Raw genomic sequence first — 14,168 nt, forward strand, 5'->3', positions numbered from 1 at the left:
TCTCTGGTTCTGTCACTTCCAGGGCACCAGAGCCACCTAGTGGAGGTTATGGTTATTTTTATTAGCCATATTTTCAACACAGAGCACCTAGAGGCCCTAACTGAGATTGGAGCTGGGCACTGCCCAGCCCCGACCGAGATCAGGTCCCCATTGTGCTGATGCGGCAGTCACTTTGTGAGAGCCAGTCCCTAGCCCCAAGAGCTCACACAATTCATAGCCGAGACAAACGCACAATGGAGTCTTATCCCCATTGTACTGATGGGGAAACAAGCCCAGTGGAAGCTGGATTTTCACAGACACCCAAGGGGTTTGGGCACTTCACTCAATCCAATGGGATTTAGGCATCTAAGGCTTCAACCTCTTTGCAAAGCCCAGGCCTAGTGACAGAGCTGGGGCTGGAACACAGGGGTACTGTGCCCCATTGCCAGTGCCTTATGGACAAGCCCACCCATCCTCTCTCACTTGGTTCAGCCTGGTCGCCACAGCAACAGCTCCCAGTTTCAAGGCTTGGCAAGTTCATTCCGTGCCTGAGAAGGTGACACATTAATTGTGTAACTTTCTGTGAGGTCATACAAAGCAGGGCATGGAATGAAGCAGCAAACACGGCGGGGCAGACAGGTGATGGGACAAGTACAGTTCTGACGGGGGCGGGGGGGGAGATCTCACAGCAGGCTCAACTTGCTGTTTGTTCATTTCTCTGGAACATCAGTAGCTCTCTGTCCGACTTTCGTCTGCAATATCCAGCTGTCTGTCTTCTTATCTGCCACATCCATCCCTCCATCCACACTTCTTCAATGTCCATCCATCTCTCCGTCCACCCTTCTGCAATGTCCATCCCTCCATCCATCAATCCATCTGTCCACCATTCTGCAATGTCCGTCCATCCATCCATCCACCCTTCTGCAATGTCCATCATCCATCCGTCCACCCTTCTGCAATGTCCATCCATCCCTCCATCCGTCCACCCTTCTGCAATGTCCATCATCCATCCATCCATCCGTCCACCCTTCTGCAATGTCCATCATCCCTCCACCCTTCTGCAATGTCCATCATCCCTCCATCCATCCCTCCACCCTTCTGCAATGTCCATCATCCCTCCATCCATCCCTCCACCCTTCTGCAATGTCCATCATCCGTCCCTCCACCCTTCTGCAATGTCCATCATCTATCCCTCCACCCTTCTGCAATGTCCATCCATCCCTCCATTCATCCCTCCCTCCACCCTTCTGCAATGTCCATCATCCATCCATCCCTCCATCCACCCTTCTGCAATGTCCATCCCTCCATCCATCCATCCACAATACCATGCCAGCCAGTCAGCCATCCTTCTGCAATACCCAATCACGCTAGAGGAGATGGATACTCCCCTCTAAGGCCTCAGCTTTTGCAGAGTTTTCTTGACCAAGCACACATATTTGGAGACTCTGGTGAACACCCTGGGTGCTGACCCATCAGCGCTGCCATGGGAGACAATGCCCTGGGCCTTCCCATCATGGACCAGGGGGGCTCTGGAGTAGCCCTGAGATGCAAACAGCAAGTGTGGGGTTACACATGTCCAAGCAAAGGGAGGTCTGCTTTCTGTATTCACGTTCCTGAAATACACCTCTGTACCCCGCTTCCTGGGGACTCACGGTCAAGTCACTCCCAGGACGTGCCCAGGGCTCCCACTCCACAGTCCAGGGACTCAGCTGGCCCCTATCCCTGATTTCTAGGATCTGGCCAGTTCCAGTCCCTCATTTCTAACCTTCATCCTTGGGTCCTAGGATCTAGTCAGTTCTGGTTCCTGGTTCCCAGGATCTGCCTGGCTTACCATGGATCCTTGCTCTCCCCATTCTGCCCAGCCCTGTCGGTCTCCTGTTCAAGCAGCACCTTGTCCCGGGCACCATGTGCCCCTGTCCCACACTCACCCAGAATGACGCCTTCCTCTCCTGGGGGCCCCCATGCACAGCATCCTGGATGGGGCATAGGGCGGATACGACCAAGACAGACACACACCCTTCCCCATTACCTTCAGCTTCACCTCCTGCAGAGTGGTGGAGGTCCGGGCATTTGCCTCAGTACTAGTCAGCCCCAGCAGGCCATGCAGCACACAGCCCCCTCCTCACCTTCGCTGGGGCAGGGGGATGGTGCCCACAGCCTGTGTCAGCTCGGCCTTGTGCCTCAGCTTTGATAGGGGAGAGAGAGAAGGGAAATCAAACTCCTCTTGGGGGATGGATCTGCCCCAAGGGGATGGGGCCAGATGGGACTAGATGGGGCATCCCCATGACAACTGTGCAACACTGTGATGCCACGTGCTCACTGGGATGGGGTGATGGGAGGGGGGCGGTACCTGCAGCAGCGTGAGGTCACTGTGGGTGGGTTGTTAGGATGGGGGTGGTACCTGCAGCAGTGTGAGGTCACAGGGGGCGGGGTGATGGGAGGGGGGTGGTACCTGCAGCAGTGTGAGGTCACAGGGGGCGGGGTGATGGGATGGGGGTGGTACCTGCAGCAGTGTGAGGTCATTTTGAAATGTCTCATCATTGTGTTCTCAGTGGGGGACTCAGCGACATACCCAGATCTTCCGCCTCCCCAGTTCATCTATTGCAATGTTGTGGGGGCCCCGCAGCACGGTGATGGTGCTGTGAAACACAAGGGGGATGCAGGTGCTGCAGACTCGCCAATGGATTCAGTCATGAGTTGTGTCACGGACTCACGCTCCTCGGCTCCGCATGGTCCCTGGGAGGAAATCCCCTTTAGAGGGACAGCCTTCCATGAAGGTTTCACTCTCTCACAGGCTGGAACTGGCTGCTCAGGTCATTGGGGTGCTCTCTCCTCAGGCTTTTGTCCTTCCACTGGCCAGAACCGGCTGCCTTCCAAGCTGGGCTGGGCCTCCCAGTCACCAGTTGCTGAGGTACCCCATCTCCAGGCCATTGTCTGGTGTCTTGACTGCTAGGTAAGTTCACCCTTGGTGTGCCACAACAACGCCCCCCCCTTCTCCCACCTCATTAAACACACAGAACACAGGGAAACTGAGGCACACACAGTGTTCATGCAAAACACGAAGAAAATTCCCCACTTCGTCACACTCCCCCCTTCAAGTCTGAACTGAGCGGGGTCACTTCAGCCAGTGACCTGGGGAAATTCAGGTACCCCTCTCCAGGACAAAGCATTGCCTGTAACATTTGAATTCCCATCAACATGGACCACTTCCATGTCATAACCCTGGAGGATCAGACTCCATCTCAGGGCTTGGAATTAGTCCCTTTCACTTGGTGCAGCCCTGCCCTGCATCTGAGGCCTCGTTGGACACCCTGAACGCATGTCCAAGTCTGGGTTTACCTGCCCCAGCCCAAGCATTAGCGCCTCCTTTACCACACAGAGCGCCCTCTGGCACTGCTTGGTCCAGACTTCCTTGTCTGGCTCGACCTCCCTACAGAGCTCTATGATGGGAGCTGAAGTGGGGTACAAACCTCCAATAGTGCCCTGCCACCCCACCAGCGCCTGTTCCTTGTGTGAGGAATGGGCCAATCTCTGCTCACCTCCACCTTGGCCAGATCTGGCTTTAGACAGCCACTTCTCACCTTGCGGCCCACGTACGGCACCTCTGCCATCACCACCTTACTGTTTCCGGCCTCTATCATCCGTCCTGCATCCTGGAGGTGTCCCAGCCCCCTCCTCACCTGGTCACATGGTCTTTGCAGGTCGGACTGAAGACACAGATATCATCAATATACGCTAGGGCAAAGTCCTCCATCCCCCTTAGTAATTGATCCACCAGGCGCTGGAAGCTGTCAGGTGCCCCATTGAGGCCGACAGGTAGGACCAGGAATCCAAAGAGCCTATAGGGGTGATGAGAGCAGATTCCAACCCGGCATCTAGGTCCAAAGGCACCTGCCAGTAGCCCTTGGTGAGATCCATGGTAGCGAGGTCATGCCCCCCGCCCCAACTTGTCTAGGATCTCATCAGTCCTAGGCATGGGGTAAGGCATCAAACGTGGTGACGGCACTGAGCTTCCGATAGTCCACACAGAGTCAGATCGACCAGTCTTTCTGGGGGACCAGCACCGGGGGCAAGGCCCAGGGCTGGTGGATGGCTGGATTGCCCCTAAAGCCAGCATGTCTCTGACCTCTCTCTCTCTGGGTCCTGGGCTGTTTTCCCGGTGACTGTGAATGGGGAACATCTCCCCTCCCCCCATGGACAGCGCGATTAGTGAGCCCAGGCTGGCTGGCTGGCACCCGGCTGCAGGGACGAACACAGCCCCTCTGATCTCTGCCTGCGGATTGGGGTTAGCTGGTCAGAGAGGGGGATTGATTCCAGCAGGAGGCCAGCTCCTGGCTTAGGGCAGAGGTTTACTTTCCCCTTCTCCTTCCCCTGCCCACGCACATGGCCACAGCAACGTCTCCCCGTCAAAGCATGACCTGCTGCACTCGCCCAATCGGGCAGCCCCAGCACACGACTCACCCCCTTGCGCTGGCTGATGATTTCACAGGGCCCCCCCAGGCACCCTTGGCACTGAGCCGAGATCCCTTCTCCTGCTCCCCAGTGCCATCGGAGCCAGCAGGCTGTTGTACCACTCTTTGGCTTTTCCTGGGCCCCGGCTAGGTTCTTCCTGGCCAAACTCAGGAATTCAGTGAGCTTTCCCCAGAACGTCCTCCACCACCGGTTTCCCATTCATCTTCCCCTTCCATTCGTCTCCCGTCGAGTCCGGGGGTCATCGAACTGTAGGACTGGAAAGGACCTCAAGAGGTCATCTAGTCCAGTCCCCTGCACTCATGGCAGGACTGAGTATTGTCTAGACCATCCCCGACAGGTGTTTGTCCAACCTGCTCTTAAAAACCTCCAATGATGGAGATTCCACAACCTCCCTAGGCAATTTATTCCCGTGCTTAACCACCCTGACAGTTAGGAAGTTTTTACTAACGTCCAACCTAAACCTCCCTGGCTGCAATTTAAGCCCATTGCTTCTTGTCTCATCCTCAGAGGTTAAGAAGAACAATTCTTCTCCCTCCTCCTTGTAACAGTCTTTGATGTACTTGAAAACTGTTATCATGGCCCCTCTCAGTCTTGTCTTCTCCAGACTAAACAAACCCAATTTTTTCAACCTTCCCTCATAGGCCATGTTTTCTCGACCTTTCATCATTTTTGTTGCTCTTCTCTGGACTTTCTCCAGTTTGTCCACATCTTTCCTGAAATGTGGTGCCCAGAACGGGACACAATGCTCCAGCTGAAGCCATATCAGCTCGGAGTACAGCAGAATTACTTCTCGTGTCTTGCTTACAACACTCATAGAATCATAGAAATCATAGAATATCAGGGTTGGAAGGGACCTCAGGAGGTCATCTAGTCCAACCCCTGCTCAAGGCAGGTCCAATCCCCAGTTTTTGCCCCAAATCCCAAATGGCTCCCTCCAGGATTGAACTCACAACCCTGGGTTTAGCAGGCCAATGCTCAAACCACTGAGCTATCCCTCCCCCGCAAAACTTCTTCTGGCAGTAGTGGGATTTGAACCCACATCCCCAGAGAGACTGGAGCCTAAATCCAGTGCCTTAGACCACTCAGCCACGCTACCACCAGCTACTCCTTCTAGTACATCCCAGAATGATGTTTGCCTTTTTAACAACAGTGTTACACTGTTGATTCATATTTAACTTGTGGTCCACTATGATCCCCAGATCCCTTTCCACAGTACTCCTTCCTCGGCAGTCCCCTCACCCTCCTTCCACACAACAACTCAAAAGGGTGGACCCCTGTGAATTCCTGGGGCAGTAAAAGTTCTGCAGAAGACCTCGCCTGGTATGCTTGACCCCTCTAGGGTGATCAGATAGCAAGTGTGAAAAATTGGGACAAGGGGTGAGGGGTACTAGGTGCCTATATAAGGAAAAGCCCCAAATATTGGGACTGTCCCTATAAAAGCAGGACATCTGGCCACCCTCGGGACTTCTGGGGAACCACCAGCTGCCCTCTAAAACCACAAGGTTCAATTTTCCCTCAGGGAGCCTTTTTCTGATACTGGGTCCCTTCTCTCACATGGATCTTTCCCTGCAATCCTTCCCCAGGATCTTGCAACACTGTGGCCCACAAGGGCCCTCAGCTTCTTCTAGGAGGGATCCTTCTGCTGCTCGGTCTGGAATTCAGCTGCTGGGTTCGGGGCCCAGCCCTCTTGGCTGTGCCTTAGTTTCCCCACCTTGGGACAGGGCCTTAGTCTAAGCCCTGTTAAGCCCTGTCTCTGCTAACTCGCTCCCCCCTGTTGGAGGCGTTACATCCCCAGTAGGGTAGATCGCTGGTGCCACTGAGGGGATGCCGTCCGGTCCAGTTCTCCAACCCATCCCCCTCTTTGGGACCCCCATCTTAGCTGTATCCTCACTACAGACACTTTAACCCGGGGTATCCGAGCACCCCGCCAGGGTTAGGTTTGCACCGAGCACTCCCTGGTCCGGGCCCACCACTTCGGCCATGCCATCATCACCTCAGGGCCCATGTCCCAGTGCCCCTGGACTTCCCTCCCATCTACTTCTGGGGGGGATGAGGTGGCAATTGCCCCATCGGGCTCCTCCCTGCGATCCTCTTGCCAGCGGAGACCTCCCCGATCCTGCCTGTGTCTGCACGGGGATCTGAGCCAAAGGCAGGGTGAATGGCTTTATATTTGGGAGCCTTCCCCCAAGTTACACGGCCCCTCAGCAGCCGGTGGGGTTGCCCCACACCAACAAGGGTCTCTTGCTCCCAGAATCTCTCCACCCCATGACTGTATCCCCGTTGACTCCCACCTACCGCTCCCACTGGGGATCAGAGGGGCCTGCACCCAGGAGAGCACAAGAAGACATATCTGCTGGGCTTGGGGTGGACGCCCGTCTGGCATGCCTCCCCTCCCCGGCCAGCCTGCCACCAGGCCCTGCTTCTCCCAGGGGATAAACACACAACTCCCTCTCTGGCCTGCCCTACAGGCTGTCTTCCCTTGGCCACGTTAACCCTTCGAGGGGTCTCCTGGCTGAAGATTCCCTGTGTCTTTGAGTATGGTACCGCAGTAATTACATCTCAGGCCCCATGGAGGTGGTCTGCCTGTTCTGGCATTCATGGGCACCCCCTGCATGGAGCTTGCTAGTCCCCCCTTGCAGAGATATTTCCCCCAGCTGGGTGGTGACCTCTTTGTACGTGATGCCTGGGGGCTTCTCGTACACCCCGGGATCTTTTCCTATCTGCCTCAGGAGTCCATTCAAACTTAAGCGGAAAAGCCTGTTTGAACATTCATAGTCCCCAGCCTCTGCACTGCCCATTTGGCTGAACTCCCCTCCATCATAGAATATCAGGGATGGAAGGGACCTCAGGAGGTCATGTAGTCCAACCCCCTGCTCAAAGCAGGACCAGTCCCCAACTAAATCATCCCAGCCAGGGCTTTGTCAAGCCTGACCTTAAAAACCTCGAAGGAAGGAGATTCCACCACCTCCCTCGGTAACCCACTCCAGTGCTTCACCACCCTCCTAGTGAAATAGTGTTTCCTAATATCCCACCTAGACCTCCCCCACTGCAACTTGAGACCATTACTCCTCGTTCTGTCATCTGCCACCACTGAGAACAGCCTAGACTGATCCTCTTTGGAACCCCCTTTCAGGTAGTTGAAAGCAGCTATCAAATCCCCCCTCATTCTTCTCTTCCGCAGACTAAACAATCCCAGTTCCCTCAGCCTCTCCTCATAAGTCATCTGTTCCAGTCCCCTAAACATTTTTGTTGCCCTCCGCTGGGCTCTCTCCAATTTGTCCACATCCCTTCTGTAGTGGAGGGACCAAAACTGGACACAGTACTCCAGATGAGGCCTCACCAGTGCTGAATAAAGGGGAATAATCACGTCCCTCGATTTGCTGGCAATGCCCCTACTAATGCAGCCCAATATGCCGTTGGCCTTCTTGGCATAAGGGCACGCTGCCGACTCATATCCAGCTTCTCGTCCACTGTCACCCCTAGGTCCTTTTCCACAGAACTGCTGCTGAGCCATTCGGTCCCTAGTCTGTAGCGGTGCATGGGATTCTTCCGTCCTAAGTGCAGGACTCTGCACTTGTCCTTGTTGAACCTCATCAGATTTCTTTTGACCCAATCCTCCAATTTGTCTAGGTCACTCTGGACCCTATCCCTACCCTCCAGCATATCTACCTCTCCCCCCAGCTTAGTGTCATCTGTGAATTTGCCGAGGGTGCAAACCATCCCATCCTCCAGATCATTAATGAAGATGTTGAACAAAACCGGCCACAGGACCCAGCCCTGGGGCACCCTGCTTGATAGCTGTCAACTAAACGTCAAACCATTGATCACTACCCGTTGAGCCTGACAATCTAGCCAGCTTTCTTGGTCCCTATGGCCTTGGGACCAAGCCGGGGTTTAGACAGCAGAGCCTGTCCGTGGGGTCAACCTGGTTCAGGTCACAGGTCTTCACGCAGGCAGTGAGGTCGGCATCGACATCTCCGCTGGGCACACTTTAGGATCTAGGTTTCCTCCAGAATTGGCATCTTGGGGTCCTTCCCCACTTACCGCATAGCAGGTCCTCTTGGCCCACCTCTCCTCCAACTCCAGTTCGTGTTACCGCTGCTCCAAGCGGTCTGCTAGCCTCCGTTGTTCCAGCTCCATCACTCTTAGCTCCAGTTTCCATCTCTTCACCTCCACCGGGGGGCAGGCAGAGGGGACTCAGCTTGGGAAGTCGCCCTCCTGGCTGGGGAACCGGGTCCCCCTACTACTCCCAGTCTGTCCAGGTGCCCTGCTGGGATCTGGATCTTGCTCCTTGGACTGGTCACTCTCCACCAGCCGGGTAATCAGCTGCCCCTGAGTGAGCCCCCCAATGCGGCTCAGCCTTCTCTCCCTGCACAGGGGTGCAAGGTGCCTGTTAGAGAACTGGTTATAGGCCATTTCCTTGCTGGTTCCTTTAATTTCCTTGTTTTATCGCTGGCAGCCACTCACTGCAAGCCCCTCCGCTCGCAGCCAACTGTCTACAAGGTGCATCCACCAACCATCTTCTGCTGCCAAGTTGTCCTAGACTCACAGGATTCATGCTTCCCAGCTCCGCACAGCTCCTGGGAGTAACCCTCCTTTGGCGTGACAGCCTTCCATGAAGGGTGCACTCTCTCTCGCTGGGGTTAGGCCCTTTGGCCCCACCGCCTCCTGGGCCGGACCTCTGAGCCTTAGCACACCTGTCTCTCGCCATGGGCCCCCTCAGAAAGTCCACACACCCTGGCCCCCGCGGGGCCTCCACGCCCAGAGGGAATAATGCCACCCTGATCTCGAGACTGGAGTGACTCTCAGCCAGCAGAAAACAGGAGGTTTAATGAACGTCTGAACCCAGCACAGGAAACTTTCCGGGCCCTCGGGCCTAGTAACCCTCAGCCCAGTTCATCTAGCTCTCCCCCACATCCAGATGGGCTCTGGCTGCTCTCTCTCCCCCCAGTCCAGCTGCCCCCTCCTTCCTGCCTATATCAGTGGTTCTCAACTAGGGGCTCACATGCCGTTGGGGGTACACAGAGCTCTTCCGGGGGGGACATCAACTTATCTAGATATTTGCCTCGTTTTACAACAGGCTGCATATGAGGCATTAGCAAAGTCACCGGCTGGAACCGGCTACTCTGGTCGCTGGGGTCCTCTCTCCTCCGCCCACTGTCCTCCCACTGGCCAGGACGGGCTGACTTCCAAGCTGGGCTGGGCCTCCTGGTCACCAGTTGCTGGGGTACCCCATCTCCTGGCCGTTGTCCGGGGTCAACTGCTAGGTGAGGTCTCCCCAGTCCTCTGCAACAACTAACTCCCCTCTCCAACCCCCTCGTTACACACGCAGCACACGGGGAAACTGAGGCACACGCCGTGTTCCTGCAAAAGACTAAGAAAATCTCCCACTGCGTCACAGGTTGTTAAGCTCGCTAAAGTAGGTGGGTGTAGATGCTGCCTTGTACTCAGGCTCAATGTACAGAAGCCAGCCCACCAGGGTCTTTCCCCTGCAGGGGGTGCCGGCCTTGGCCTGGCCCCAGGGTGGGGACTGGCTGGCTCCGGGTCAGGGGCTCTTGCATTTCTTACTGCAGGTTGCAGTTACAATGAGCTGCCGTCACCAACACGTCCTCCCGGATCAGGAACCCAATTTCGCCTTACCTCTATGCTCACGATGGCCATGTAGGGTCTGGTGTGAGGCCGGGTTTCCTGTCCCCCGATGATCTCCCCTGGCAGATCCCCCAAGAGAAGGAGTTAGTTCGGGCCCTTGATCCAGCCAGCTGGTGAAACCCACCCCTGACCGAGATCAGGGCCCCTGGGGCTGGGCACATTTGGAGCACTGATGCCCCCCCCTACTCACCAGCCTGAGCCCCTGGAGCAGCAATAGGAGCAGCACTGTCAGGGCCCAGCTGGGAGGGAGGGGGGCATCTGTCTGGAAGGTGGGTTCCAGGCCTGGCTGTGCAGCGGGGATGCAAGGCGGGAAACCTCAGGGCCATGCGCTCTAGGGCGTGAGTGGGGGGATCTGCCGTCTTAGCACTTGGCCCGCTCACCACACCAGCTGGGTCCATCCTGGTGGGGCCATGGGCATCTCAGTGCTGCGCTCACCCTGGGCAGTGCCCTGCAGCCCTGCTGAGTGGGGAGAAGTGGCTCAGACGCTCAGCGGAGGGGCCCAGTTTGAGGCTGTGGTTAACTCGGTCTCATCTCAGTGTCTCTCTGCACCGGGAGGGCTCCTGTGTCCTGCTGGGACCTTCACAAGCCGCAGGCTCACAGACTCGCTGGCCTGCTGTCTGGCAAAGCAACGCCACCCCCGCCCCCTCCCGCTTCCCGGCCAGGTGAAAGAGCAGGAGGAAGGTTCCCCTGCAGCCAGGCGCCCTCCACAGCTGGGGCTGGGACACATCTGGGCACTGGCCCAGTCTGGAGCCGTGCACATCTGGGGTGGAGCTGAGCCCTGATGCACCTTGCACAGCCCCCCTCGCCCCACTGCTCCATGCACTTGCCTGGTGGGGTGTGGGGCTAGGGCTGAATCAATTGCCAGGATCGGAGCAGAGATGGAGGTGGGGGGATGTGATGTTTCCACCCGGCAGGTGGGATCTCAGCCATCTCCGTTTCTGGAAACCCCACCACACAGTCTCGGGGGCGGGGGGGAAGATCAGGCCCAGCTGGGTCATGGCCCCCCCACGGTTCTGCCCAGATGGGGGCTGCCCGCTCCGAGGCCAGGCACAGCTGGGGACAGACCTATCTGGGACCCCACCGTGCCCCCGGCAGCCATGCACCACTGGGTATCATGCACCCCTGAAGCAGAGCTGGGGGAGGGGGCTCAGCACCTCTGCAAATCCCCTCTTGCCCCACCAGGCAGCATTACAGCCCCTTGATGGAGATGGGGGAGAACAGGAGCAAAGCCGAAGGAGGTTGGAGGGATTCTCCCCGGCCTGGGCCCGCCCTGCTCTGCAGGGCCCTGGGGTCAGGGAGCAGCCGGTGCAGGGCTCAGCAGCAGGAAGGAAATCTGGAGCCATGGGTCTGCACCAGCTCGGGGCGTGGGCGCTTATCGGCCAGCCAGGCCCTTCCTGTGACGTATGGGAAACTGGCAGGGGAATCAGGGACCGGGTGGGACCCTCACTCCCAACCCGCAGCCCCCTGCCAGCCCAGCCCTGCCCCCCCACCCCCAGCTCTGCCGGTGCCCCTCACTCCCAACCCACAGCCCCTGCTAGTGGGCACAGTACCAGCCCCGGCGGCTTGGCAGACACTGGCTGCGATTCCCAGGGGGCAGGGGTGGAAGCAGTGAGAGAGTGGGAGTGGCAGGCGAGGGCCAGGAGGGGCCACGGGGGAGGAGGGTTCTGGGGACGTGGCCTCCATGGGGGACCCCTATCCCGCTGTAAGAGGGGATGCAGGGAAGAGTTGGGAGTGGAGGAACGGGGGGGAGGTGGGGCCCATGGGGTGAGAAGGGAGGGGGTTTGCTCCCGGCACTGAGCTAAGGGGAACCAGCCCAACCAGCTTTTCAGCTCTGGATCAGCTTCTTCTCAGTCCCACTCCCCCCCCCGCCCCCCAGGCCTTCCTCCAACTACCCCACTCAGACCACTAAACCCCACTCCCCTCCCAGAGCCAGGGAGAGAACCCTGGAGTCCTGGTGTCCAGCCCCCACACTCTATCCACTAGACCCCACTCCCCTCCCAGAGCCAGGGAGAGAACCCCAGAGTCCTGGCACCCAGCGCCCCTGCTCTGAGCACTAGGCTCCACTCCCCTCCCAGAGCCAGGGAGAGAACCCTGGAGTCCTGGCGCCCAGCCCCCCCCCGCTCTAACCATTAGACCCCACTCCCCTCCCACAGCCAGGAAGAGAACCCTGGAGTCCTGGTGCCCAGCCCCCCCCGCTCTAACCACTAGACCCCACTCCCCTCCCAGAGCCAGGGAGAGAACCCCAGAGTCCTGGCACCCAGCGCCCCTGCTCTGAGCACTAGGCTCCACTCCCCTCCCAGAGCCAGGAAGAGAACCCTGGAGTCCTGGTGCCCAGCCCCCCCCGCTCTAACCACTAGACCCCACTCCCCTCCCAGAGCCAGGGATAGAACCCCGGAGTCCTGGCGCCCAAACCCCCTGCTCTGAGCACTAGGCCCCACTCCAGGCCAGGTTACCCAGCCAATTGGTCTACCCAGTACAATGGCCTTGTGGCCATGTAGGGGGCGGGGCCTGGGTGAACAAAGACGCCCCCTGGGGGTTAAATGGGGAAGAGGCGCTTTGCTGTGTCTGTGTCAGGAATTGGACTCCATTAGAGGATTCCTGGTGGGGCGGTGAATTTCCAGGAAACCATTATAGCCCAGTGGCTGCCTCCCCTAAGTGAGGAGTGGATCGCGCTGATGGGCTAATCTACTCCGAGCCGCAGAGAGACAAATGAGTCTGCTGGGCCTTGGCCAACCTGCTGGAGGATGAGAGAATCTGGCTGCGGGTCGGGAGTGAGGGGTGTCGGCAGGGCTGGGCTTGCAGGGGGGCTTAAGGTCGGGAGTGAGGGGCATTGGCAGAGCTGGGGGGAGCCAAGGGCTGGGCTAGCAGGGGGCTGATGTTCCCCCCGGGGGTTCAGGCTGTAGGTCATTAGCCCACACGACCCATCCCAGCACCTTCTCTTCCTACAGTGACTCTTCCCCTTGGCCAATCTCCCAGCCCCATTCAGGCTGGAGGGGCTGTGGGGCCCAAGGGGGTTAGGCACCCGGCTCCCATTTATTTTAATGAGATTTTGGTTTCTGGTTCCCCTGAGGCCTTTTATCCCCATCATCATAAAGGGAAACAGAGGCACTTAAAGCGGTAGGGACTGGCCCAGTGTGACAGTATCCCCCCCCCCCCCGCTCTAACCACTAGACACCACTCTCCTTCCAGGAGCTGGGGTAGAACCCAGGAATCCTGGGTGCCAGCCCCCCTGCTCTAACCACGAGACCCCACTCTCCTTCCAGGAGCTGGGGCTAGAACCCAGGGGTCCTGGCTCCCAGCCCCCCCTGCTCTAAGCACTAGACCCCCACTCTCGAGTTAGGAGACCAGCTGCCAGGTATCCCCGGCTCTGGGAAGGGAGTTTCATTGGGTGAACACGAACCCAGCTTTGGTCTGTGAGTGTCCTGGGCTGCTGGGGGGACGGGTGCGTCTCGGAGCTGTGTGGGGCAGGTGACCTGTGTGTGGGTCTAGCTGCGGGTGTGGGTGTTGTGTACCTGTGACTGGGGCGGGGCGGGGGGCTCTCTCTCTGTGAGTGATTCTGGGCATATTCCCGGCAGGGCTGGGCTAGCAGGGGGCTGCGGGTCAGGAGTGAGGGGCACCCGCGGGGCTGGGGAGGTAGCTGGGACTAGCCCCCCCGTCCCCCTCTCTCTTTTGTCTCCCCCCCCCCCTTACCTGACTCTTGGTCCTGCAGGGAACAGCCAGTTGGGGGGAGGGGCGGATAATTTCCGCCCCTCCCCCAGTCAGTTAACCCCACGGAGCCTGGGTCACAGCTCGCCGTCCCAAGCGAAGGTGGGGTGAGCATTGCCACCCCGGACTCCTGGGTCCAATTCCCCATCTTCGCTTCCCCTCCTCCTGAGATCTGAGGGGGTTGCGGAGGATCCCTCCTGGACACCTGCGTCCAATTCGTGCTGGGAGCCGAGAGCTATGGGGTCCCTCCCGGACTCCTGGGACCCCTTCCTTCTCTTGGTTTCTTCCCCAGAAAACCCGGACTCCTGGGTCCTCTTCCCGGTCTTCCTTTCTCCCCCGTGACATCTGAGGGAGTTCTGGGG

At 58.1% G+C, this 14,168-nt stretch overlaps 1 long non-coding RNA gene and 1 other non-coding gene across 2 annotated transcripts; both read right to left on the reverse strand.

Annotated features, from left to right (window-relative positions):
* Nucleotides 1–1,241: 1,241 nt before the first annotated feature.
* Nucleotides 1,242–10,163, reverse strand: LOC144929240 (uncharacterized). Its single transcript, XR_013634524.1, has 4 exons — nt 10,093–10,163; nt 3,660–3,818; nt 2,552–2,715; nt 1,242–2,164 (listed from the first exon to the last, which is right to left on the reverse strand). It is a non-coding gene; the product is annotated as an uncharacterized LOC144929240 (long non-coding RNA).
* TRNAL-UAG (transfer RNA leucine (anticodon UAG)) lies at nt 5,467–5,548 on the reverse strand. Its single transcript has one exon. It is a non-coding gene; the product is annotated as a tRNA-Leu (tRNA).
* Nucleotides 10,164–14,168: the final 4,005 nt, after the last annotated feature.

This window comes from Lepidochelys kempii, chromosome 13 (genome assembly GCF_965140285.1).
Source record: "Lepidochelys kempii isolate rLepKem1 chromosome 13, rLepKem1.hap1, whole genome shotgun sequence".
Lineage (NCBI taxonomy): Eukaryota > Metazoa > Chordata > Testudines > Cheloniidae > Lepidochelys > Lepidochelys kempii.